Raw genomic sequence first — 24,082 nt, forward strand, 5'->3', positions numbered from 1 at the left:
CCATAGCATTAAAGTCTAGGTAAGCAGGGGGTAATTCAATATCATCTTCGCGTATGGCTACACCAAGAAAATTAGCTATGCTCCCCGGCAACAGCGCCAGAAAATAGTCTTGATAACCCATAAGTATAGGGCATCACAACAATTTTCGAGGGTAGAGTATTCAACCCAAATTTATTGATTCGACACAAGGGGAGTCAAAGAATATTCTCAAGTATTAGCAGCTGAGTTGTCAATTCAACCACACCTGGAAATTTAATATCTGCAGCAAAGTGTTTAGTAGCAACGTAATATGATAATAGTGGTAATGGTAGCAAAAGGTAACAATAGTAAAAGTAATGTTTTTGGTATTTTGTAGTGATGATAGAAATAGCAACGAAAAAGTAAATAAGCGAAGAACAATATATGGAAAGCTCGTAGGCAATGGATCGGTGATAGAGAATTATGCCGGATGCGGTTCATCATGTAACAGTCATAACCTAGGGTGACACAGAACTAGCTCCAGTTCATCAATGTAATGTAGGCATGTATTCCAAATATGACATCTTTTGCCCTACCCTCCCGTGGCAGCGGGGTCCTTACGGAAACTAAGTGATATTAAGGCCTCCTTTTAATAGAGTACCAGAACAAAGCATTAACACATAGTGAATACATGAACTCCTCAAACTACGGTCATCACCGGTAAGTATCCCGATTATTGTCACTTCGGGGTTAACGAATCATAACACATAATAGGTGACTATAGACTTGCAAGATAGGATCAAGGACTCTCATATATTGATGAAAACATAATAGGTTCAGATCTGAAATCATGGCACTCGGGCCCTAGTGACAAGCATTAAGCATAGCAAAGTCATAGCAACATCAATCTCAAAACATAGTGGATACTAGGGATCAAACCCTAACAAAACTAACTTGATTACATGATAAATCTCATCCAACCCATCACCATCCAGCAAGCCTATGATGGAATTACTCACGCACGGCGGTGAGCATCATGAAATTGGTGATGGAGGATGGTTGATGATGACGATGGCGACAGATTCCCCTCTCCGGAGCCCCGAACGGACTCCAGATCAGCCCTCCCGAGAGGTTTTAGGGCTTGGCAGCGACTCCATATCGTAAAACGCGATGAATTCTTCTCTCTGACTTTTTCTCCCCGAAACACAATATATAGAGTTGGAGTTGGAGTCGGAGAGGCACCAGGGGGCCCACGAGGTAGGGGGTGCGCCCTAGGGGGGCAGGCGCGCCCCCACCCTCATGGACAGGTGGTGGGCCCCCTGGCCTTCATCTTTTGCAGGTATTTTTTATATTTTCCAAAAAGTTGCTCCGTGAAGTTTCAGGTCATTCCGAGAATGTTTGTTTCTGCACATAAATAACACCATGGTAATTCTGCTGAAAACAGCGTCAGTCTGGGTTAGTTCCATTCAAATCATGCAAGTTAGAGTCCAAAACAAGGGAAAAATTGTTTGGAAAAGTAGATACGACGAAGACGTATCAACAACCACATTTTTCGAGGACTTTGCTGGTGCTCCTTCAGGTTTGGCAATCACCCTCTTCCTTTTTGATGCCTGATGCACAAGAACAACATTTGACTGGAAAAACATGGTATGATGACAGATGGAATATGTATTGATAATGGATGGGCATGGCATCTCGACATATATGATGAGTAAACTAAACAGATGGCGGTGCAACAAAGTAGAAGAAATGCAAGATAACGTATGCAAGATACATGCAATCAATAAAACCTTGCCAAATTAGAACAGGCACCTTGATGGGTGAATAGGACAGGCCATCTGCCTTTGACTCCTCGAGGTTAGAATAGTCATTAGGATCATATTCTGAACAAGAATCAACAGGTGGTGAGCGTATGAGTTTCATTGCATCCAGACTGGCACTCAATGCCTTGGTGCCAATTTTGTAAGTCATTGTGGTGTTTAGCTTCAAGAGTGGACTGCTGCTAGTGCGACACAAAGCAGCTACATAGATCATAGTGTAGATATAACGGGAAAACCATAAGCATCAGAGTAAAATCAGCAAAGTGGAACTTGCTGGAATATATGTGCTAGTATTGCCGATACGGCTAGAAAGCCTTATCAGTCTAACTCTCAAAGGCGACACAGCTCCCCGCATTTCCTTGCTATTCTTATAGGATTCAAGTGGGCAGGCCACTACAAATCCTATTCCCATGTTTACAAAATCCTACGAATCAAAGAGGCCCGACGAGTTCAAAGTGTCCATACCAACCAACCGTATAGACCTCTACACTTCAAATGTCCCTGCTCATATTCACTACAAGGAACATACTGTACTACTATCATACTCCCTCCGTTCCAAAATATAAGTCTTGGTAGAGATTTCCACTATGGATCACATACAGATGTATCTAGATACATTTTAGAGTGTATATTCACTCATTTTGCTCCATATGTAGTCCTTGGTGGAATCTATACAAAGACTTGTATTTAGGAATGGAGAGAGTACTTATTAAAGAGGAACGGAAGAGGAACATGCTAAAGAAGAGCAAGCAGATTTTGGATAATAAAATGTTCGTTGCACAATGCCCACACATGATGAACCAGAGCGCATTAAGAAAGCAACTCCACGTTGTCTCTCTATATGTGGTGCACGTGCTTTTTCGAAAGTAAAGTGGGAACATTAGCTGACCAATTAAATGTTATCAGTTTTAGTAATATCAGCATCATATCAGATTCGCACTTGAGTAACAAGTTTGGAATTATGAGTGGCACATTGTTTAGCTTGATGGATTCAGGAGCAGTGCTAAGCAGGTACGACGATGGTACTGAATATAAAGGCATGTCTGCATTTGGGTCAGTCGACCATTTCAGGCGGTTGGATGAAGATCCTACGTCTCCTAACCCTTCTTCTTCCTCGTCTCTGATTCTTCCCATACAAAACACCGCACGGGCCGCCGGCCGGACCATCGGCCCCCACCGCCTGTGTTCCTCCGCCACCCCCACCCCCCACCCCCACCCCTGCCCCCACACGTGTCGAGTTTTCTTCGTCTGACGAGGCCCCACCCCCCCCCAACAACCAAAGTCCCCACCCGAGCCCCTTCATTCGCACCGGCGAACTCTGGCGAGCTCTGAAAAATCGACTGACCCAATTTTGAAATTTAGTCTACTGTGATTTAACTAGTGTGGAATATAAAAGGCGAAAACCATAAGCATTGGGAGTATAGTGTTGAGCGTGCCATGGCGGATCTGAAGGTGCAAACCAGACAAAGGCAACTTCGCAACCAATGTTTGCTCTCAACTAGCAAGTAAGTGATGGACAAGAAATCAGAGTAAAGTAGTGGCGATCTATTTTCTTGCTGCGATAAATAAGTTGAGCAGATACGAAAGAGTACCGCCTCTGGTGCGGCGCCGTTTATGCATCTGCTGAGAATTTGACGGTGCTGCGGTAGCGATGGCTGTCAGCGGCATGGAAGATCTAGCAGGGAAGACGGTGGCGGCAGGGCGCGGTGGACGAGACGGTCGTAGGAGCGGCGCCGCAAGGTGGACGACGGCGGGGATGAAGCGAGAGGACGGGATGCAAGGATCCCTATCCGAAGCCATGGATGAGAGAGGTCGATCTCTTGTAATGGATGGCGGCGTCGGGGTATCAGCTCCGGCATGGTGGAGGAGGACGGCGGTGGATAGGGTGGCGGACGGAGGAGGCTAGGGTGGAGAGGGTGTTTTGGCTCCCACGGAGTACGAATGGGGAAATGGAGGTGGAGAGGAAGGGGGAACCATGTCTTCAGGGCGCGCTTGTCTCAAATGCGAGGAAATTTACAAACTTAGCCCCCGTTTCAAATTTCCTACGTCACAGCAATATTAGTCGGTTGGGGATAGGATGGTAATCTCGCATACACCGAATATTTGCCGATAAGAGTTTGTTTTTGGCGCCCACCGTGTATGAATCCGGGTGAGAGGCGGTTATGTCACGTTCGAGTGAAATTACAAACCTACCCCTATCGAAACCTATAGAAATCAAGCAGATAGGCTTTGCGTGGCAGGGATAGGCAGTAGTAATTTCCATCTCGCAGATTTTGGTTTCGGGCGGTTACTGCGACTTTCCCCCCTTCATTCAAATTTGGCAGAGTGCACGTTTACCATGACAACTCAATTCGAATCCCGTTTGTATTCTATTTTTTCGGGCGGGATCCATTTTCGATTGGAATAAAATTCTATATACATCATTTTTTATATATACTTTCAAAATCACAACACCCTTTATACATAAATATGGTTTACAAATGGCATGATCTCAGATTCATAAAGTTGTATCCATCAATTTGGATTTTCAAATATTTGGAACCACTTTATGTTGAAATCCAATGTATGCATTCCTCGCTCACTGTCTCCAATTAATGTGTGTTTCATGCGGGTTTTTTTACTTCTCAAACATGTATAATGTGTTTCACACATGCAACATATAGTGTAATCCCGTTTAGACATTAATTGCATATAAACCATGCATTGTTTATAATTAAAGAATATATGGATCACCAATATTGATAAACTATATAACATTACACATGTCCCCAAATTCAAATGAATATGCATGTTTGATACACCAATTTGCGTTACGATATTATCGATGTCGTGATCTCCAGTTTAAATATTTGAATCCCATTTAATCTAGATATTTGTCTCATATAACTATCACTCATGCTTATATAGGACTATCTCTCTAGACCTATACGCGTTCATCGTCTCTCGTGTATCTCTCGTGCTACCTGTATGTCGACAATGATCTTTTATCTTTGTAACACACTGATGGTACTCTCTCCCTCGACCTTCATCACTCTATCTCTCTCTAAGTATATCTCGCTCCCTGCTATGTGTCTCTAACTATGATTCTCCATGTGGAATCTCTTTCTCTCACACAAACACAAAAATTTGTCTTCCGGGGTCTCATTTCTCTTTACTATTCCCCTATGTGCCACTCGCACACCCCTCATACAGAGATGTATTTTGCTCCTTAGGTATGAGAACCTATGACTCTTCCTCTTAAATATCTCTTTCTCACACACAAACACAAACTCTGTCTCCCAGGGTCTCATATTTCTCCACTGTTCTCTTGTATGTCGCTCACACACACTCTCTCTCCCTAGAGATATCTTGCATTCCCTCATATTTCTCTAGCTATCACTCTCGTTTTGAATATATCTTTCTCTCTCGCAGACACAAAACTCCGTCTCTCGGGATCTCATTTCTCTCTGATATTTGTTTGTATGTGAGTCACATGCACCCTTTATTCATCTCTCTCACACCCACACCCATAACTCAGCCTTCTGATCCACTCGACTCCTATCTCTAACGCACACTAGCTAGCATCATTATCTTTTTATTTATCTGTTTCTCGATCAACCTTCTTTCATTTATAGGTTGATCTCTTTTGCACAATCGTTGTGCCTCACTCCATTTGCTCGCCATAGATGCATGCTCCAGCCCACGCCACTATCTCTTAAAGACAAAAACACATGCTCAATTGTCGGGCCTTCTTCCTTGCATTCTCGCATGCATGCATATTGTCATACCGATCCGTCTCTCCCATGTCGTTGATCTTAGCTTATGACTTATGCCTTCTTTCTTTTATCTCGATCATGCACGCACACACACACACACCCCACGTATACATGTATACCTCTCACACATGCACGTTGAAGGTCTCTATGTATCCATATGTAGTAAATTACCCTCAACCCTAACGCCACATCGAATCGTTCTCTTCTTGTGTGCACATAACTTCCGCCAGGATGGGTAAAACACACACTCACATTTAACAATCTCCTTCTAGCTACCCCCCCCTCTCTCACTCTTCCCCTATATCCCCGAAACCAATAAGACCATCCCTTCGTTTAATTCCCGCCTACATGCACCAACGATATATAGTAGTCTTCCTCGGTGTCTCTCGAACAAACACGTTCTCTCGATGTCGACTACTCTCACGCGCACACACCTTCTCTTCCCTCTCTACGGGCATTTTCTCTCTCGCACCCCAGCGTTGGTGGCCTCTGCCATACACATCACCTCTCTATGATGAAGCCATGCACACTTAAATTACATCCGCCACCGAGGACCCCATGACACACACACACACAAACACACACGCATACACACACACACGCATGCACCCACCCACCCCCCACACACACAAACACACACACACACACACTAAGACTCCATCACACACATGCGCGCACACGCACACACACACTAAGACTCCATCTCTCTCTCTCACACACACACAGACACACACACCCACCCACACACATATACACACACTGAGACTCCATCTCACACACACATGCTCTAGACGGAGCATTTGTTCCTACCACCCTTTCATCCACCCTTACCCGTATGATAAACAATCACCTTAATTTACTTGTATAACATGGATAAATTCCACTTTACTTTAGTAGTTAGCAAACTTATCATCTATACCCTTATAAAAAACCGAGTTGGCGATGATGGTGTGCCTGCCTGTCGGAGTAATCGACCACGGGTACCCCGAGGACGGCAAGACGATATTTCAAGACATCGGGGCTAGCAAAGCCCCTCAGTCCGACTGCCCGGCCGCTTCCGCGGGCTCCCCAGCCGGCTGCCGACTGCGCCTACCAGCCGGCTGCCGACTGCGCCAACCAGCCAGCTGCCGACTGCAGCCCGACCCGACACCGACAAGACCCCGACGGGACGGCCATACCGCAGACGAGACAGCTGTACCGCGACTCCATCATCTATAGTGTACCTGTCCCCTTGGCACTATTCTATAAAGTGCCTAGGGGACAAGCATGACATGCACCACACCTCTCATGGGCATGGTGCCCCATGCCCACTTGCCCCCCACGCCACTCACATAGCTTAGGAAGTAAGCTAGCCATGCCTATATAAAGGCACATATCCATCCATCCAGGGGGGGTGAGGCTCACGCACACACACAAGCAAGCAAGCTAGCTATCCATCCATCCACACGAGCACACATGCTCACGGCCATGAGCATGGCCGGCCACTAGCATGCCTCGTATAGGCATATACCAGATCAGATGCATTTGGCACTGATCCCAGATACAGCTCCAGGAGCACTTTGTACTGCCCGATGTACACCCCAGATAGATACACTCAGACATGCAGCAGTAGGAGTATTATCGCTCCGGAGAGCTCCGAAGCTGGGTAAATCACCGCGTGCTACTCGCATACCCGCTCCCGGTCCTATCAGCAGCAGTCTTACCCACACACTAAGCCCTTGTGGCATCTGTCGACTCGCAAGCCCCCCCGTGAGAATACCACGACACTGCCATCTTGCAATATAGACCGTCTGATCTATATCTGACGGATAGAAAGTAAACTATGATAATTTTACAAAAGATAGCCACACCTCTCTCCACATCCTTATCTCCCACAACCTCATTGCTGAGCAATTAAAAAATAAAGTCTCTGGAACAATCTAGCGTGGTGGCCGCTGCCGCCTGCCGGCGCCGTCCATCCCCATGCCTCCGCCCATTCCGACCAGCAGCCGCCACCACGCTCCACTCCTCCTCACCTTATCTCTCATCTTTCATTTTTTCGATGACATTCTCGAGATACCAGTTTTCCGATAAAATTCTCGAAATATCATTAGTTTTTACACATGGGATTACTCCTGCATGGGTAAATCACAACAGGTGTTTTGTAAAAAATGCATATTGATGTTCCGTGCAATGCACAAGCATCTTGCTTGTAATTATATAACGCAAATCACGAGCAGGAAGTGACATTTTTTTACACAACCACGTTAACATGGCCACGTAAATCACTAGCTAAAGTAAATACCATTATACTTATATCCCGATGCAAAAAAACATACATGTCCGAAGAGTAGAGTCGCACACACGCACTCTGTCTCTCAGAATCTCTCTCTCTCACACACACACACCAGTTACGTGATGCCCACTTAAGAAGACACATATGTTACAATTTGTGCACCTGCAGGTACACGTGATGCTGCACATTTATTTAAGCCAGACGGCGAACCCAAACAGTAGCTGCATTCATTCCCCTCCCGCCGCCTCTTCTCCGGTCGCCGTCGCCCGGTAGAACAATCCTACCATTCTATCACTGACATGTGGGACCACCAATTGTGGGTCCCACCAGTCAGCGAGGGAAAGGCAGGGTAAGGCAGTGATAGCCACGTCAGAGGATCCATGTCCCGCCCGGTAGCCATGGCCCGGTCGAAGGTAACAACATACGCCATACTCCCGCCGGAGCAGCTCTTTAATCTGGAAATTTTAGTGGTCATGCTGCATCTTTTTGTGCTAGCACTCCTATATAAGGGTTGACCGGTCGCTTCCCGCGGACGTGCGCGGGTGGTGGAAGATGAAGGAGAAGGGAAGCGGGCTGTGGAGTAACGTTTTTTACCACAATTTCTTAGGAAACTGAGTGCAATAATTGAGTAGTTTTGCAAACTACCAGTACTACACCTGAAACGGTTAAAAACCTATACTCCCTTGCTAGCACGCGCTTCCCGCGTGTAGCGACCCGACCTCAGATGGTCAAGTCTCTGTGCTTCAGTGCCATCCCTGGATCGGTAATGCTGACACACACAGTACTCGAGGCTTTATAACAGAGTAGCAATCACACACTTATTACATCGAAAAGTCTCCAAAGAGAACTTATTACAATAATATGGCTTAAGGCCATCTAATACGATAACAGCGGAAGGCTTGGAAGATAAAGTGAGTCCATCAACTCCAACGGCATAACTGAGCTGCACGGCAACGACCTAACGAACCTTACTCCTTGTCTGAAAAGTCTGCAACATAATACGTTGCAGCCCGAAACGGGTCAGCACATGGAATATGCTGGCAAGGTAACATAGTAGAGCAAGAACAAAATAATACTATCACTACATGCATATATGGCTGGTGGAAAGCTCTATGGTTTATAGTTTTTGCGAAAAGCCAATTTTTCCCTACAACAAAGGAATAGATTTTTAATTTTTCTATCATGGTAGTTGAAACATCATTGAGAAGGTTCCTCCAACTCAATTCCAATTAAAGTGATTAACAACCCAACAATATTAATTAAACATGATGAGATACTTTTGATAACCCAAGTACTAGGTACTCAAGAATTGTCCATAACCGGGGACACGGCTAACCATGATTAGATTGTACACTCTGCAGAGGTTTGCGCACTTTTCCCCACAAGACTCGATCTCCTCCGTTGGATTTCTCGCACTACAGGGTGTTTGAGAAACGGATGACCGAGACACAGTCTTTCAGAAACATTAACTCTCTACTCCAGACAGACCAAACCAAACCTACATCCCACTACCTGTTGATCTGTCTCTTCAAGAGCTTCATGTAACTTACTCAACTATACTAGAGACCATAATAGCTTGTGGCTGCACATGGAAGTTTCTAGCATGAATCATCTCAGTTCCCTTTGAGCCTTGGTGGCGGTCCATAGGAAGATCACACGGGTACTCCGGGATTTCCAAAAAATACAGGCAACACTGGGTACTCCAGGTGCCTCAATCCACCCAGTTGTTTGATTAAGTTGCCACCTTAAGTTGAACCATAAATTTAACAATCTCACATCTGTCATGGATTTCACTCAAACCCAAACCACGTCTACAGGCATAGCATAGCATAGTAATATAAGCAACACGTAGAGTAACTCCCAAGGGTTTGAATGTAACAGGGTAATAGGTTCTACCTCAACAACTACTTCCCAACCCACATGTTAATGACATCCTAATCATGCAATGTTTGAGGATTGGAACTAATGCATAAAAACTGGGTGATAAAGGGGTATGATCAAAGTGTTACTTGCCTTGCTGACGATCTACGAAACCTAGGGACTCGTAGTAGCACGCTTCGCACTCCGGGTGTTCTATCGCAAGCAAACAATAGCATACATAAGTAACAACCAACGATGAATAAGCAAAACTCAAATAAAATAGGTCAACTAGAAAGTTCAAATTAAGAACTCTGGTTCGCAAAAAGAATCAAATCAAACGGAGCAACGAAACTCAAATGGCGAAAGAAAGAAGCTTCGTTTACTAATCTGAAACTAGGTCAAATTTTACAGTAGAGAAAACCTTTTTGAGTTGGTTAAACGGAAAGAGGGTTTTGAGACGAAACTCTAGGCGCTTGAATCGCCTGATTCCGACTAACGAGCGAAAAGATAAGCAGAAACTAAGATCGGATCAGAAATCGCGATCAGAGAAAATCGCGGAATAAATCCGATAAAGAAAACTGACGAACAGACTAACGAACGAGCATTCGTTAGTTTTATCTAACGGGCGAAGAAACATTCGTTAAAACGAACGTTCGGACGAACGTCCGCTAACTAGGAGAACCGAGAAAAACCGGCGATCCGAAAAAAACGAATCTAGGGTTTTCTAAAAAAACCGAATGGTTTTAGAAAGAAAAACCGGCGGCGGATCCGGCGACTACCTTCGGCGGGGCGGTGGGGCGGCGGCAGCAAACAGCGGCGGCGGTGCTCGGCTATGGCTGCGGCGGCGGCGAGGCAGGCGGCGGCGGCAAGCGGCGGTGGCGGCTGCGGCTTGGGGCGGTGGGGCAGGCGGCGGTGGGGTGGCGGTTTGGGCGGCGGGGTGGCGGCTTATAAAGGGGGCGGGGCGGGGGCTTGCTTGGGCGAGGGGGCGCCCGGGAAGGAGTCCGAGCCGAACTCTCCTCGGCGTCCGTGCTGGGCACGGCGGCGCGAGCGAGGGAGGCGGTGGCGCGGGCGGGCCGGCCTGGCTCGGCTGGGCTTTAGGCCCAGTCGGGCGCGGGAACCTTTTTAAAAAAAAATTGCCGACGGAAATAAAATCCTAGAAAAAATAAATAAAAATCTAAAAATGCCAAAACAAATTTTCACCGTCTAAATAAAATATTTAGAACGAGATGAACATTTTCTTGGCCCTAAAATGCAATTTTGAAAACATGCAATTTTTTTCTAATGCAAACAAAATTGCAATAAAATCCAAATGGAACAAATATTTGATTCCAGTATTTTTCCTCCAATATTTCATTTATTTTGGAGAAGTCATATTATCTCCTCTCTTGTATTTTAATATGAAATATTTTCGGAGAGAAAAATAATTAAAACCAAAATCCTCGTTTCAAAATTTGATAAAGGAATCAAATATGAAAGCCGGGAAATCCCCAACTCTCTCCGAGGGTCCTTGAGTTGCTAAGGATTTCGAGGATTACGGAACGGAAAGCAATAAAACATGATATGAAATGGTGATCTAATGTATAACATTCCAAATTGAAAATTTGGGATGTTACAAAACCTACCCCCCTTAAGATGAATCTCGCCCTCGAGATTCGGGCTGGCTAGAAAATAGGTGCGGGTGGTCTTTGCGAAGATCATCCTCTCGTTCCCAGGTGGCTTCGTCCTCGGTATGGTGGCTCCGCTGAACTTTACAAAACTTGATAACCTTACTTCGGGTGATTCTGCTGGCAAACTCAAGAATCTTAACTGGCTTCTCCTCGTAAGTCAAATCACTGTCCAACTGAATCGCCTCCAAGGGTACTGTATCTCTTAGCGGTATATCTGCCATCTCAGCATGACACTTCTTCAGCTGTGAAACGTGAAACACGTCATGAACTCCTGACAATCCCTCAGGTAACTCCAACTTGTAGGCAACTTCTCCCATCCGTTCCAAAATGTGATACGGTCCTACAAATCTCGGGGCTAAATTTCCTTTAACTCCAAAACGTTTCACTCCTCGCAAGGGCAATACTTGCAGATATGCTCTTTCTCCAATTTCGTAGGTTACCTCCTTGCGTTTTGAGTCTGCATAACTCTTCTGCCTGGACTGAGCAATCTTCAGTCGGTCTCGAATCAATCTAACCTTCTCCTCAGATTCCTTGATCAAGTCTGGTCCAAACAACTGTCGGTCTCCTACCTCGTCCCACATCAACGGTGTTCTGCACCTTCGTCCATACAGGGCTTCAAACGGTGCCATCTTCAAACTGGCTTGATAGCTATTGTTGTAGGAAAACTCTGCGTATGGCAAATTGTCATCCCAACTAGATCCATAATCTAGCGCACAGTCTCTCAACATGTCCTCCAAAATTTGGTTGACTCTCTCTGTCTGTCCATCTGTCTGCGGGTGAAATGTTGTGCTAAACTCCAATCTCGTTCCCAGGGTCTGGTGCAACTGGTGCCAAAACTTTGAAGTAAACTATGTTCCTCGATCCGATACGATGGTCCTCGGAACTCCATGTAGACATACGATCCTGGACATATAGATCTTGGCCAACTTTGCACTTGTATAGGTGGTTTTCACTGGGATGAAGTGAGCTACTTTGGTCAAACGATCCACTACTACCCATATGGAATCGTATCCTGCTTTGGTCCTCGGCAATCCGGTGATAAAGTCCATGCCAAGTTTATCCCACTTCCATTCGGGTATCGGCATAGGCTGTAACAGTCCTGCTGGCTTCTGATGTTCTGCCTTAACTCTCTGACATACATCACATACGGCGACATACTCAGCAATATACTTCTTCATACTGGTCCACCAGTAACGTTCCTTCAAATCCAAATACATCTTGGTGTTTCCGGGGTGTATCGAGTATGGTGAGTCATGGACCTCTTGAAGTATTAACTTCCTGATCTCCTGGTTATTGGGCACATAAACTCGGTCCTCAAACCATAGGGTATCGTGCTCATCTTCACGAAAACCTTTGGCCTTTCCTTTGCTCATCTTCTCCTTTATCTCAGCAATCTCCTTGTCCTCTTTCTGGGCTTCCCGAATCTTGTCCAGCAATGTCGACTGGACCTCCATTGTTGCGATAAATCCTCTAGGAACAATCTCCAATCGAAGTTCCATGATTTCCTCTGCTAATTCCTTCGGCAGTCCCTTACTTTCAAGGATATTAGCATAACTCTTCCGGCTCAAAGCGTCTGCTACGACATTGGCCTTTCCTGGATGATAGTGTAGTTTCATGTCATAATCCTTTATAAGCTCCAACCATCTCTTCTGTCGAAGGTTCAGTTCCTTCTGGGCGAAAATGTACTTCAAACTCTTATGGTCCGTGTACACATCACAACGGTTTCCAATAAGGTAATGTCTCCAGGTCTTCAATGCATGCACTACGGCTGCTAACTCCAAATCATGCGTGGCATAGTCAACTCATGAGGTTTTAGTTGTCGTGAGGCATATGAAACAACTCTCCCGTCCTGCATAAGCACACATCCAAGTCCTAAGCGTGAGGCATCGCAGCACACTTGGAACTCCTTATGTATATCTAGCAGTGTTAGCACTGGCGCTGTAGTCAAACGTTTCTTCAATTCCTGGAAACTTGCCTCGCAATCTTCTGTCCATTTAAACTTAGTATCCTTCTTCAACAGTTCAGTCATTGGCTTTGCAATCTTGGAAAAAAATTCTCGATGAATCTCCGGTAGTATCCTGCGAGTCCAAGAAAACTACGGATCTCGCTAACTGAAATGGGTGCCAACCATTCAGTGACTGACTGAATTTTGCTGGGGGCTACTACTATACCTTCTCCCGATATAACATGTCCAAGGAACCCGACTTCCTTCAACCAAAATTCACATTTGCTAAACTTAGCATACAACTGGTGTTCCCTGAGTTTCTCGAGAACTAAGCGCAAATGCTCCTCGTGCTCCTCCTCGTTCTTCGAGTATACCATAATATCATCAATAAACACCACAACAAACTTGTCCAAATACTCCATGAACACCTTGTTCATCGTGCTCATGAAATAGGCAGGGGCATTAGTCAGTCCAAATGACATGACCGTGTACTCGTATAATCCATATCGCGTTGTGAACGCCGTCTTTGGTATGTCCTTCTCCCGTATCTTCAACTGATGATACCCCGATCGCAAATCGATCTTTGAAAACACTTTAGCTCCTTGCAACTGATCAAACTAATCGTTGATCATCGGCAGTGGGTACTTGTTCTTAATCATCACTTCATTTAATGCTCGATAATCAACAACCATCCTCAGGGATTTATCCTTCTTCTCAACCAAAAGTACTGGGGCTCCCCAAGGTGATGAACTTCTTCGGATGTATCCTTTCTCCAATAATTCCTTGATCTGTTTCTTAATTTCTTCCAGATCATTTGCGGGCATCCGATAGGGTCTCTTGGATATTGGTCCTGTACCTGGCAACAGCTCTATCAAAAACTCAATGTCTCTATCCGGTGGCATGCCTGGTAACTCCTCTGGAAAAACATTCGGGTAATCCTTCACTACAGGCACTTCCTCCTAAACAACTCCCGTAAGGGCATTCACTTGACTCCTCCTAGGCACATGCCTAGATATATACTTAATCCTTTTTCCTTCCGGGGTGGTGAGATAAATCGACTTACTAGCACAGTCAATGCTTCCTCCAAACTTTGACATCCAATCCATACCCAATATCACATCCAGTCCTTGTGACTCCAAGATAATTAGGTCAGACGGAAAAACATGTGTACCAATGGTTAAGGGTATCTGGTCACACCATCGGCTGGCCATATACTCTGCTCCGGGTGAACTCACTAAAAGAGGGGTCCTAAGGGTTTGGGTCGGTAGTTTAAACTTATCCACAAATCCCCTTGATATTTATGAATGCGATGCACCAGTATCGAAAAGAACAAGAGCGGTAAATGACTTAACCAAAAACTTACCTATTACCGCGTCCGGCTGTTCTTCAACCTCCTCCACGTTAACGTGGTTCACTTGTCCTTTGTTGAATGGATTTGGCTTCTTCCTAGCGCTCCCATTTCCATTTCCATTCTTTCCTTCAGGGCACTCCGTGGCGTAGTGTCCAGTCTTCCCGCACTTGAAACACGTAACATGACTTAACTCCCTTTTGGCGGGTGTGGCTGGGTTGGGGCGGTTATGATTATTGTTGGTTCTGTTCCCATTCCCATTCTTAGAACCATTGTGGTTATGTGATCCTCCTCCAGTGTGGTTGTGACCTCCATGGTTATGAACAAGTCTTCCCGAGTTCGGGGTTAGGCGGGGTTTCTGCTGAGCTCCTGAGTTATACTTCCCTTGTCCATACTTCCTCTTGCGGCTCTCAATCTGCTGTTGCTTCCCTTCAATCATAAGAGCCTTATCTACCAACTCCTGGTAGTTGTTGAAGGTTGCTACCATCAACTGCATACTCATCTCATCATTCAGCCCTTCCATGAACTTCTCCTGTTTCGCTGCATCTGTGGCCACATCATCAGGGGCGTAGCGAGATAACTTGCTAAACTCATCCACGTACTGAGCCACAGTACGGTTCCCCTGGCGTAGGTTGCAGAACTCCCGCTTCTTCATTTGCATAGCTCCAGTGGAGACATGGGCTGTGCGGAAAGCTTGCTGAAACTGGTCCCAAGTGACATTGGCTATAGGAAAAGTGGCTGTGTAATTCTCCCACCATGAGGCTGCTGGTCCATCCAATTGATGTGCGGCAAAGCGCACTCTCTCAGCATCTGTGCAACCTGTGGTGGTCAACTCCCTTCCAATACGGTGTAGCCAATCGTCCGCAACTATGGGCTCGGTGCTACTGGAAAACACCGGCGGCTGTAACCTTAGAAAACGGGCTAGGTTGTCCACGGGCAGCGGGTTGTTGTTGTTGTTGCCCTGATTCTGAACTAGCAATTGCATCAACGTATTCTTCTGTTGGATTAACTGGGTGAGCTCTGGTAGGAAGGCAAAACCGGTGTCACGTCTCGGAGGCATCTGAGGGTTTTAGATGGAAGAGTTGTAGAATAGAAAAGAGGTCTAATGAGAAAACACTACCCATATGCACATGAGACAAACACAATCATTTCGCTCAATCAATCAAGCAAGGGCATACAAACGATCTAGAACTATCACACAAGTGTTCAACTACTACTAAATACATGGGGGGATACTAGTGATATATGGTAGTCATCTAGAAATTTTAATCGGTGGAAGACTCCATGATGTCTGCTCCAGCTTCGTCTTCATAGTCATCATCACTAGGATCGGAATCGGTGTCGTCGATGATGATGTAGTTGTCCGGGCAAGTGGGATCTTCGTCTTCGTCTCCCGGTGCTGGTCCTCCCATGATTACTCCGATCTTCTTGACTAGGTCGTCATTCTTCTCCAGTAGTGTCTTGATTTCCTCCTCATATCCATCGCGTGTAAACTTGAGTTCTTCCTCCAGTTCGATGATCCTAGTCTTCGCCTTCTTCAAGTCCATCATGTCCGCACACATCTGGTTCTCCTGGCGTCGAATGTGCTGGTTTAACTCCTGAATGAAGGCTGCAATGGATCTATCCTTCCTAGTGCTGATTACTTCCCATTGCTCATCTCGGCGCCCACATATTTGGTAAATAGTGTCCTTAAGTTCCCTGTTGTAAACTTCTCCAATACGTCCAATGGTAATGTGGGCTGCCATCCTCTTGCCTAGACTCCAGGTGGATGCTTCGAAAGAAAACTCTATGGGTTTAGAAGTTGGTGAGAACGTCCTTCCTGGAACTTGTACTTGAATCATCCAGCGCTCCTCTTCAAGTAAGTGGCGTTGTACGTCCCGGTGAAGCTTGGTATTCCAATGTTCAAGTACCTAGTGACCTCCTTCAAGTGACGTCCAAAAGGTGTGTCTTCATCCGGTTGTGCAAACTTGTTCTTCATCTCCGTCATCCTAAAGATTAGAAAATGGAGAGGAGTCAGAAATGAGAAGAGAGGTGTGACCTAGGGTTTATCTTAGTGGTCGTGTCCTACACTCAGCGTGTGCTCTGATACCATCTTGTAGCGACCCGACCTCAGATGGTCAAGTCTCTGTGCTTCAGTGTCATCCCTGGATCGGTAATGCTGACACACACAGTACTCGAGGCTTTATAACAGAGTAGCAATCACACACTTATTACATCGAAAACTCTCCAAAGAGAACTTATTACAATAATATGGCTTAAGGCCATCTAATACGATAACAGCGGAAGGCTCGGAAGATAAAGTGAGTCCATCAACTCCAACGGCATAACTGAGCTGCACGGCAACGACCTAACGAACCTTACTCCTCGTCTGAAAAGTCTGCAACATAATACGTTGCAGCCCGAAACGGGTCAGCACATGGAATATGCTGGCAAGGTAACACAGTAGAGCAAGAACAAAATAATACTATCACTACATGCATATATGGCTGGTGGAAAGCTCTATGGTTTATAGTTTTTGCGAAAAGCCAATTTTTTCCTACAACAAAGGAATAGATTTTTAATTTTTCTATCATGGTAGTTGAAACATCATTGAGAAGGTTCCTCCAACTCAATCCCAATTAAAGTGATTAACAACCCAACAATATTAATTAAACATGATGAGATACTTTTGATAACCCAAGTACTAGGTACTCAAGAATTGTCCATAACTGGGGACACGGCTAACCATGATTAGATTGTACACTCTGCAGAGGTTTGCGCACTTTTCCCCACAAGACTCCATCTCCTCCGTTGGATTTCGTGAAGCATCGCATCGGCTTGTGATCCTAAATCTAGTGATTGATTATTGACTTGTCAAGGGCAGGTTTTCGCACTACAGGGTGTTTGAGAAACGGATGACCGAGACACAGTCTTTCAGAAACATTAACTCTCTACTCCGGACAGACCATACCAAACCTACATCCCACTACCTGTTGATATGTCTCTTCAAGAGCTTCATGTAACTTACTCAACTATGCTAGAGCCCATAATAGCTTGTGGCTGCACATGGAAGTTTCTAGCATGAATCATCTCAGTTCCCTTTGAGCCTGGGTGGCGGTCCATAGGAAGATCACACGGGTACTCCGGGATTTCCAAAAAATACAGGCAACACTGGGTACTCCAGGTGCCTCAATCCACCCAGTTGTTTGATTAAGTTGCCACCTTAAGTTGAACCATAAATTTAACAATCTCACATCTGTCATGGATTTCACTCAAACCCAAACCACGTCTACAGGCATAGCATAGCATAGTAATATAAGCAACACGTAGAGTAACTCCCAAGGGTTTGAATGTAACAGGGTAATAGGTTCTACCTCAACAACTACTTCCCAACCCACATGTTAATGACATCCTAATCATGCAATGTTTGAGGATTGGAACTAATGCATAAAAACTGGGTGATAAAGGGGTATGATCAAAGTGTTACTTGCCTTGCTGACGATATGCGAAACCTAGGGACTCGTAGTAGCACGCTTCGCACTCCGGGTGTTCTATCGCAAGCAAACAATAGCATACATAAGTAACAAGCAACGATGCACAAGCAAAACCCAAATAAAAGAGGTCGACCAGAAAGTTCAAATTAAGAACTCTGGTTCGCAAAAAGAATCAAATCAAACGGAGCAACGAAACTCAAACGTCGAAAGAAAGAAGCTTCGTTTACTAATCTGAAACTAGGTCAAATTTTACAGTAGAGAAAACTTGTTTGAGTTGGATAAACGGAAAGAGGGTTTCGAGACGAAACTCTAGGCGCTTGAATCGCCTGATTCCGACTAACGAGCGAAAAGATAAGCAGAAACTAAGATCGGATCAGAAATCGCGATAAAAAAAATCGTGGAATAAATCCGATAAAGAAAACTGACGGACAGACTAATGAACGAGTGTTCGTTAGTTGTATCTAACGGGCGAAGAAACATTCGTTAAAACGAACGTTCGGACGAACATCCGCTAACTAGAAGAACCGAGAAAAACCGGTGATCTGAAAAAAACGAATCTAGGGTTTTCTAAAAAACCCGAACGGTTTTAGAAAGAAAAACCGGTGGCAGATCCGGTGACTACCTCCGGCGAGGGCGGGGTGCGGGCGGCGGGGCGGCGGCTCGCGGGGCGGCGGCGGCTCGGCGGCGGCAGCAAACGGCAGCGGCGGGGCTCGGCTATGGCTGCGGCGAGGCAGGCGGCGGCGGCGGCAAGCGGCGGCGGCGGCTGCGGCTTGGGGCGGCGGGGCAGGCGGCGGTGGGGTGGCGGTTTCGGCGGTGGGGTGGCGGCTTATAAAGGGGGCGGGGCGGCGGCTTGCTTGGGCGAGGGGCGCCCGGGGAGGAGTCCGAGCCGGACTCTCCTCGGCGTCCGTGCCGGGCACGGCGGCGCGGGCGAGGGCGGTGGTGGCGCGGGCGGGCCGGCCTGGCTCGGCTGGGCTTTAGGCCCAGTCGGGCGTGGGAACCTTTTTTTAAAAAAAATTGCCGACGGAAATAAAATCCTAGAAAAAATAAATAAAAATCTAAAAATGCCAAAACAAATTTTCACCGTCTAAATAAAATATTTAGAACGAGATGAACATATTCTTGGCCCTAAAATGCAATTTTGAAAACGTGCAATTTTTTTCTAATGCAAACAAAATTGCAATAAAATCCTAATGGAACAAATATTTGATTTTAGTATTTTTCCTCCAATATTTCATTTATTTTGGAGAAGTCATATTATCTCCTCTCTTGTATTTTAATATGAAATATTTTCGGAGAGAAAAATAATTAAAACCAAAATCCTCGTTTCAAAATTTGATAAAGGAATCAAATATGAAAGCCGGGAAATCCCCAACTCTCTCTGAGGGTCCTTGAGTTTCTTAGGATTTCGAGGATTACGGAACGGAAAGCAATAAAACATGATATGAAATGATGATCTAATGTATAACATTCCAAATTGAAAATTTGGGATGTTACACCGCGTGAAACGGTCAGCGTCGCACTGGAGCGTCAGTGCCGCATTAATGCCCGGCAAGAGCGGAGGCGACCTCTCACTGGCGGCGCGACGGCCGAGAGAGCGCCGCTTCCTGGTGCACCGACTGCTCCGCGTCGAGGCTGACCATAGGCCCTGTTTGGATCCATAGGTTAGAGTTAGTTTGAGCTAGTTGGGGCTCAAATCTCTAATCTTATAAAAGTTTAGGTTGTTTGATTGCATCATCGGAAAAACGAAGGATTCTTTCAAAGAGGTTTGACTGGGCGCTAGAAATCCTATGGGAAGTAGTACAAAAAATTCCTTAGGAAAAAATCCTATAGGATTCAATCCTACGAATCAAACAACCAATATAGGAAAATTTCCTAAGGATTCTAATCCTCCAAAATTCCTATGCAAATCCTTTGAATCAAAGGAACCCTTAGAGTATCCAAACAGGAGCAGTATAGGACATGAAAGTTGCTCAAAGAATACAATCAAATTTGTATGTGAATGGATTTTTTTCTTTTTGAGAACGGAACGTGAAAGGAATTTTTTTTAGAATGCTTTTGGCATGTCGCTAACATGTGATGAGTTAACCGACCTCAATAGACGGCAAAAACGCCAGCCCACCGCACTTTGAGAGAGACGAGGAGGGAGAAGCGATACGGGCTGCTCGATTACTAGAGATAGGTGTCGCACGGAAGCCAAGAAATATGGTGATAATGTGGGTTAGCCATGTACTAGTATGATGTAACTACACTGCGCTGCCGTGTTTCGTACTCTTCCAGTCCACCGTGGAGATGATTGGTTGATTTTATATCGCTGAATAATATAAAATATTATGAATGCAGACGCTCCACCCCGAGGTTCCTTGCTCCTTCTCGGTCATCGGGAATCTATGTTCTTCCACTCTAATTTTTTTACGTGAGCTTTGTTCATCCTTTTGCCAACACGCGACACATCTAGTATCAAGGTGCATGTGTCATGCAAGGATCGTTCCATCTATATGAAGAACACGTGGGACTGGAACTACGAGACGGACATGTATCCAGGACTGGACGTGTGAACCTGTGTAATGTAGCGCAGTAAGTGAAGTAGAAAGGCACAAATAGTATGAACATGTGTGGCATATAGGCATTTGTCTCTTACTACCACTAAATGTTGTACGTGCAATGCCCGGTGATGTTATGGAGTACGTGACTAAGTACTCTACTACTACTATTTTAATTGGAGGCACATATTAGGTTCTATATTTGTTTATGTGTATGCCCCGAGACCTTGCAACTACACGTGTCTTTCTCTCTGGGTCACACTTTGTATCGTTCATACCACTAGTACAGTAGTACTACTGTGTGTGGTCTCCGACCCAGAAGTGGAGACGCTCTACCATGCTGTTCATGTCCCACTTCTTTCGCTGACATGTGCGACATCCAGCACGTGCCGTGTGTTTGGCACTCCTTCGTCGTAAGAGTTGAAACGCTAGCATTCATTAGAAATAAAAAATTAATATAAATCACCAGTGATACTATACCACGTGGTTTCCTTGCTCCTCGATATCGGAAAGAATACTTCTGCTCGCCGACATGTGGGACGTCGACCATCCTGGTCCACTTGCCATGCCCGCAGAAATCCAAGGGAGAGTCACCCCGGTCGTCACGCCGCAGTAATTACTAATGAGCCGTCAAATCACAGGCCCAACCTTACCCACTATGAAGTTGCTCGGACGAAGGAACCGTCATGACTTCGTTGAATTCCGCTTCTTGAAGAAAACTATTGTACCAGCAGTACTGCTAACTATAGTAGTTACTCCAGCAGAGGCCTCCTTTGGTTCATAGGATAGGAATTTTATAGGAATATGAAAATCATAGGAAGTGAGATGACATGCATCTCAATTCTTGTAGAGAAAGAGATGTCATTTGATGCATAGGATAGGAATTTTTCCATTGAGTCTAGGCTAATGTGCTGGTAATTTGCTCTAAAAACTACAGTAGTAACTAGTAGTACTATTACATGCTCATAATTAATTAAACAAACGTACGGGTGACACAGACACACACACTAACTACTAGTACTACTACTTCTCACATGCTGGCCAGACGCCGTCGTTCTCCTTCCCAGCTTTGTCGGCGACACCCCACCGTGCTTGGATCTCCGCCGACCTCTCCACAGCAGCGCGTGCGTCCTCTTATTTCTTGCGGCGGCGGGCCTGTCTTTTCTTGAGTGCTTTCAGACTTTTCCGCTCCCTCTGTGCGGCTTTGGCCGCCTCTTGCTCTATCGCCATTCGGTCTTGGCAGCTTCAAATTCCGCCCACATAGGTGTGAGGTCGCGAGCGGCGATGAACTCGGCACGGCGGGATGCCACCGCTTGCCTACCATTCTGTGTGCGGTTGTGGGCGGCGAGGAACTCAGCGCGGCGGGATGCCATCGCTTCCTTACCGGTTAGTGTGCGGCGCGCTGGCATGAACGACGCTTGGTGATAGCTCTGGGGTGGAGTGGCCGGACAACCGTAAAGTGCATTGGTTTGTCAAGAGCTCAAGGACAGAAGACGAAGAAAATTTGGATTCCCCTTCAATCCTGGTCATTTATTACCGAGTAAAATGCATTGGCGGTCATTGAACTTGTCTTGATAGCTCACTTTGATAATTGTATATGAGATATGGTGATTATACGGTCACTGGCTCAGCGTATAGCTCCGTATTTGTCTAGTTGACCAGTCAAACGGTACGCATGCGCCTCATCAGCTCGTGTTTTTATCTATCTATCTATGCGGGCCTACCTATCAGTGGAGAAAGAAATAAAAACCAAAATTATGCTTATGTGACATTACTGTTTAGACGTTTGCTGGAGGCCTCCGCGAACACCGAGCATGTATTCACCTGGCTCAACACCAACGGTCATACTCGTGACTCGGTGCCTTGTTCATGTATATCGTCTATCACAACGACAATTTATAAAACAACCTAGCTAGAGAGGGTACTATGGTACGGAGTATGTACTATCGTGAGCAACCGATCATAGTGCCACTGCACACGAGTGTGTGTCTGATCGATTCATCCATTATTCGTAAGTTATGTATGGTTGTGTGGTGTCTAATGGTGGTCGTCGAATGCTAGCTGACGACAAGAGCGGTTGCATGGACATCTGGTTGTCAATACGTGCCGCATATGCTTCAAAAGCTTGTCATCCATGAGTTCACATTTTACCACCATGCCAGCATCTGACCGCCTTGGCCTACCGAAACCCCTTCCATCGCAACCACGCGCTTCCCGCCTAAAACGATCACCGTCTCTACAAAATGTCAATGCCGCACTCACCGGCCTTAACTGCAGGTGTAGTTGGTGCGTCATTGACATGTAGTCCTAATGCCTATTGGGCCCACATGTCAGTGATACAACGCACTTGTGGTTAAGTCACTGAAGCAGCATCCGCATTCACGCCCGGCGCGACCTCTCACTAGCACCAGCATTGCAGCAGCGCGACGGCCGAGAGAGCGCCATCCGCGCGGCATCCCGGTGCAAGCGACTGCTCCGTGTTAATGACACCACCGCTGCCGACGAACCTACTCCGGTGCCAGCAGTCCATCCGTCTGCCGTGACTCATTGCCATTCGCCCGCTATATTAACTTGAGCCCCAGCTCCGAGCCATAGCCAAAGACCCACACTCAGGTGGTGTTTGGTTCTCTAGTCCTAGGACTTTTTCTAGTCCCTAGGACTTTTTGAAAAAGACTCTCAAGGAGGTGCTTCTAAGGACTTTTAGCAAAAAGTCCCAAAAAAGACGCACCCTGTTTCGTTTGATAGGGACTTTTCTAGTCCCAACACTGCGCGGGCACAGCTGGCAGCGAGGAAGAGTAGTACACGATAGGTCGCCACCGCTCTGGTCGCAGGAAGGCCACCGCTCCTCCACTCAACCGACCCCAACCTTGGTGGGATAAAAATCGGCGACCGATTAGCCGCTTGACGGCAATGTGGAGGCGGAAATCTTCATAACCTTGTGCTCCGGTCTGCCGCCGCCGACATCTCGATGACCCTCAGGTATAAGTTCTTCGAAAGCGGCCTTGCTCTACTGCCCCAGCTCCCCACGTGTTTGCATGTGCATCTTTTTCTACTCCCATCAGCTCTTCCAAAGCCACCTAAATTTTTAGTATTATTAGAGGTAAAGCTACTTCATGCATTCGAATCTAGGGCTTTGTTCAAACAACCAAGAAAGGGGGAAAGTTGTAGCATGAATCTAGGACTTGATTCAAAGAGGAAATAATATGGTGAAAGTGGTAGAGACTGGATACCCAACCGGTCTCTTGGTTGAAAAGGGAAATAATGGGAAAACGCAATACAAACTGGATAAGGAATATATCTATTATTGTTTGAAAAAAGGATAGAAAGTGGCGGCTGGTGGACAAGTCAACAGAGTATGTCCAGGATTAGATTTGTTGCCCTCACATAGTAAAAGGTCTCCAGGATTAGAATTGGTGCCCTCACATAGTAAAAGGTCTCAGG

The sequence above is a fragment of the Triticum urartu genome, chromosome 6 (genome assembly GCF_003073215.2).
Source record: "Triticum urartu cultivar G1812 chromosome 6, Tu2.1, whole genome shotgun sequence".
NCBI lineage: Eukaryota > Viridiplantae > Streptophyta > Magnoliopsida > Poales > Poaceae > Triticum > Triticum urartu.